Source organism: Pinus tabuliformis, chromosome X, assembly GCF_031772625.1.
Source record: "Pinus tabuliformis cultivar Carrire ecotype Pingquan chromosome X, CPIR1, whole genome shotgun sequence".
NCBI lineage: Eukaryota > Viridiplantae > Streptophyta > Pinopsida > Pinales > Pinaceae > Pinus > Pinus tabuliformis.
In genome coordinates this window covers 455,820,611-455,825,652 of record NC_142308.1, presented here as the reverse complement: position 1 = coordinate 455,825,652, position 5,042 = coordinate 455,820,611, and the positions used below count along the sequence as shown (strand labels likewise).

The 5,042-nt window shown below is 37.3% G+C and overlaps 1 pseudogene; it reads right to left on the bottom strand.

Moving 5' to 3' along the window:
* Positions 1-4,064: 4,064 nt before the first annotated feature.
* On the bottom strand, positions 4,065-4,721 carry LOC149140560 (polyadenylate-binding protein 2 pseudogene; annotated as a pseudogene).
* Between the last annotated feature and the right edge of the window lie 321 nt (positions 4,722-5,042).

Below are 5,042 nucleotides of genomic sequence, written 5' to 3'. Positions count from 1 at the left end.
ATGCATTTTCTAATGGATGGTACAATGGATGTTATCTCGTTTACTCGGTTTCAAAATTCCATGAAGTTACCTTTGGCTTCTTGTGATAAAGCTCAAGGAGTAGGCTCCTCCGCCCTAGTGGATTCTTGTTAATTCCCAAATTACTCTAAGGAATTACACATTCATCGTGGTATATACACACACACACACACACACAAAGAGATTGCACTCTAAAATAGATCAATTTCCCAAAATGAGTGACTTGAAATACCGATTTGATGACCAAATAAAAAATATCTAAAACAGATGCATAAAGTGAGGAAATGCCTAGTTCTAATGCTTTAAATATCAAAGTGAACTAAACTAATAACCAAAGTCAAAAGGAAATAAAGGACATTTACAAAGTGATATATATCCCTAAAAGATCACACACCTAAGTTAAGGGTTAGGGGAATAATGAAAATGATCGAACAACCTTAAAAGATCATATACCTAAGTTAAGGTTTAGGGGAGTCAATGAAAATGATCCAATAGTGAAAATATATTGATGTCATAATTATTTAACAAGATAAAAATAAACATAATATAAAAATTGGCCACATCATTACATTTATGGTGCTCAAATATCTGTTAGTACTAAATTATATATATATATATATATATATATATATGTATTTGTATTTTTCATTATTAAAAGGTAAATATATTTATGGAAAGTTTATATATATATATATATATATATGTGTGTGTGTGTGTGTGTGTGTGTGCTCTTCTTAAGCTAATGCTAGCACTCTAAAATAAGTACATGGAATGAGGAAATGTTTAATACTAGTGCTTTCAAATATCAAAGTGAACTAAATTGATAATGTCAAAATGAAATAAAGGACCTTGACAAAGTGATAGACATGCCTAAAAGATCACAAACCTAAGTTAAAGGTGTGGGGACTCAATGAAAATGATCCAACAATGAAAAGATATTAATGCCAAAAATTTTCAAAAAGTTCAAAATAAACCTAACATAAAAATTGGCCACATCATTACATTAATGATGGTTAGATATATGTTAATACTAAATTATAAAATGTATATTAAGTTTTAATTTATGTATTTTTCATGCTATGATATGCTTAGGCAGGGACTGATGCTTGCACTCTAAATCGGATTCATAGATGAAAGAAATGCCTAGTACAAGTGCTTTAAAATATCAAAGTGAATTAAATTGGTAATCAAATTCAAAGAAATAAAGAACATTAACGAAATGATAGACATAACTAAAAGATTATACACTTAAGTTAAGGATTAGGGGAGTCAATGAAAATGATCCAACCGTGAAAAGTTATTAATATCATAATTATTCAGCAAGTTTAAAATAAACATAACATAAAAATTGGCAACATCATTATATTTATGGTGGTTAGATATATGTTAATACTAAATTTTATAATTTAAATCCTATAAATACTTCTTTAAAACATCTATCAAACTCAATCTATCTATTCAAAAAATTACATATACAAAATAACCTTATAATTACCTTATTTCACATACTAAAATTTAACTATTCAAAACATTAATTACACAAAACAACCTTACTATTACACATTAAAAAAAAAACCTTACTACCTTTGGGTTCACTAGATTTTGTAAATACTTTTCTATAAAACATCAACCATGATAATATCTACCAAATTTAAAAAATTACATATACAACACTAGGTCATTGTTGACAACACGAAGACCGGCAGCTGGATCAGCCGAACACGTTTCTATGTCAACGTTTTGGCTTGGATCTGAATCAGAAAATGACTCCTATGAGGCAGACCAACACATACACAGACCAGAGGTGCGTCCTTTCTCCCTGTCTCAGGGTGGTTCATATTGGGAGAAGTAGGGATCTACACTACCAAGACAAGGAATGATATTTACACCCCAGCAACGACTAGACCCTACCTTCGATCGAGTTTCTGTTCACGAGCAAAACGAAGAAGGAGGGGTCGTCAGACAAGATAGGGTAGCGCGTACAGGGTTGAGGGCTGCGCGGCTTGCTGAACCTCGTCCTCCTTTGGACTGGCGTGTGTTAACCGATTTGCCATTCTCAGGAAAAAAAACAAGGGAAAGGCCGACAAGCAAGACAGGAATGCATGTGATGGGTCGAGGGTCGTGAGACTTGATGCGCCCCTGTTCTCCTTTGGACAAGCGCAGGTTAATGACAGCAAAGGGAAGGTGAGATTCATGTCCAGGACTCTCCTTGCCAAAACCGCCATGCGTCTGGAGGTCAAGGCTTCCTTGATAAAAATGGGTACTCTGGGCATCATGATGGGGCCTCCGAAAATGACCTCGGCGAGCCTAAACAGGGGATAACAGAGCATATTCCCAAGCTCTGCAGCGCTCTTGGGCAGCCAATGAAGGCAGATCCAACAGATTGAGACCTAGACAAGGTCGATCCACCATGCATGGTGGAAGATCTGATGCAAATCTTCATTAGATCAATAGAAGGCAGACATTACTGCATGCAGATCAGAAAGGGGATGAGCATTCAAGAGTTAAAAAAGGAGATCCAAATAAAACTGGGAACCCCAATGAAATACCAAAACCTGATATACATAGGATACAATTTGCAAGACAACCACACAGTTCAGGGCTATGGCGTCATCAAAGATCCAACTATCATACTTAATCTGAGACTGTGAGGCAGATGCAAGGGAGCCAACTCAAAAACTTCAGGCTCTTTTTGTGATGCAGTCAAAGAGAAGGAACAAATGAAAAACAAACCAGCACCAACACTAGAGCTACTAGGCCCCTACATCGTGGAACAAAAGCTAGAATCTCCAGTGCTTACAATATGCACTGCATCAATGGATCTTCTCCACATGGACATCAAACTGTGAAATTTATCTATGCCCAAAAGGGTTTTTTATAGTTAGATTCAACACAGAACAAGAAAGAGATAACATCATCAATTAGGGGCCTTAGTTTTGGGGCAATGCTGGCCTCTTCATCACCCCCTGGTTCCCGGATTTTGATGCCACACCCCTTGGTTCCCGAATTTTGATGCCAATACCATGGTAGTTTCAGCAATGCCAGTTTGGGTAAGACTACATAACCTCCCATTACATTTTTGACACCACAAAGTACTAATAGCCATTGGGAATACCTTGAGGAAGTTCCTCAAATTGGATGAAGACAAAGCTATCCGGGGAATCTTCACTTTTGCCAGAATATGCGTAGAAGTGGATCTGAATCAGGGACTACTCGAACACATCACATTGAATTGTTTAACAATTCAATGTGGACACAACCACTTGACTATGAGAACACAACTTTCAGATGTCGGGGATGCTTGCAAACAAGGCACCTCCAATATGCCTGTCCACTGGCTAGGAAGGAGCCCAAAGGGGATAAGAAACAATAGAGAAAACCCAAAGGTTGGTAGCATACCGAACCACTGGAAGAGGAAGAACCGAAGACAGAACCTACAGGCATGCAAATGGGACAGGAAAACATACAGAGAAATAATACTAAATTTGGGTTCACTAAATTTTGTAAATACTTTTCTATAAAACATCAACCATGATAATATCTACCAAATTCAAATAATTACATATACAACACTACCAAATTTAAATAATTACATATACAGCACTAGGTCATTGTTCGCACACTGTGAATACTTCTGCAAAAATTACATATAAATTATAATTTTGATTTTAAAAAGTTAACATATTTGAGTCTCATGTCTCCTCAAACATTACAAATGAATGCATTAAAGTAAAACTGTTTACTACATACAAATCAAATTTCCAATCCTGTAACACTGTTTACTGCATACAAATCAAATTTCCATTCCTGTCTCCTCAAACCGGACAAATGAATGCATTACAGTTACCCTCTTTAGTGGATACAATTCAAATTTCCAATTTTAATCACGAGACCACTCTCAATCTCTACCAAATGAAATCAAAAGAGAATGCAATCCCTAAATCTCTTACCAGAGAATCCAGTGACAACAATGCAAACCAAATTATGTCTTCACAGAGTAAGAAAAATGCAAGCGAAATCAATCAAAACTGCTTTTATGACTTCCACTAATAATAATAAGGCCGATGGCGCATGGAGCGCCTGTATCTTGGCATCTTCCCATACCCATACCCATAAATTGGGGGGGGAGCGTAATAGTAAGGCCGAGCATATGGATTGAACCTTCGACCTCGATAACGGTGCTGCCCCATTCCTGGAACATTTGTCCTTTTCGCTGTAATCTTCAGTTGCCGATTATGAAGTTCAGAGTTATTCAGACGAAGTGCATTTTGAACAGAGACAACGTCCAGAAATTCAACATAAGCAAACCCTTTTGGCTGACCAAACTTGTCAGTTTTAATAGTAACCCTGTTAACTGTCCCGCATGACTGAAAATGATGCTGCACTTCCTCCCGAGTGCAGGAGTAATCAACATTTCCAACAAAAATAGAGCGCGAATCCGCTTCTTCTCTACTCGCTTGACCCGCAACAGCTAAAATAGCAGGGTCTGGCACGGCGGGGATCTACATTTCTTGAGCGATCTTGGCCTGCATTTCTCTGAGGGCGGCTCCCTCTTCTTCAATTTCCTGTAGCCTTTTCTTCATTGCATCCAAATCTTTCTCACTAATGCCCATTTCGGTGTCTTCTGGTTCATGCTCTGGAATTTCGGTGTCTTCTAGTTCATACTCTAGAATTTCCCCGCCATACGCTTCATGCTCCTCCATTACTAGCATGTCTCAGGTAACTTTGTCGTGTGCAGGTCTTTCTACAATATAATATGGAGATGAGTTTATATAGTTTTAATGAACACCATTAATGGAAATGGAAGTATTTGTTTGCCACGGTAACTTTGTGTTGTGCAGGTCTTTCTACAATATGGAGATGGGTTTATATAGTTTTAATGAACACCATTAACGGAAGTATTTGTTTGACAAGGCCGACGTGCATGGATGGAAATGTTTTTAACCAAACTGAAAGGCCATGTGATTTGCCAATGTGGACATCCGGATTGTGTCTTTTTGGTTTTGCTCTCTTAACCCGTTTTT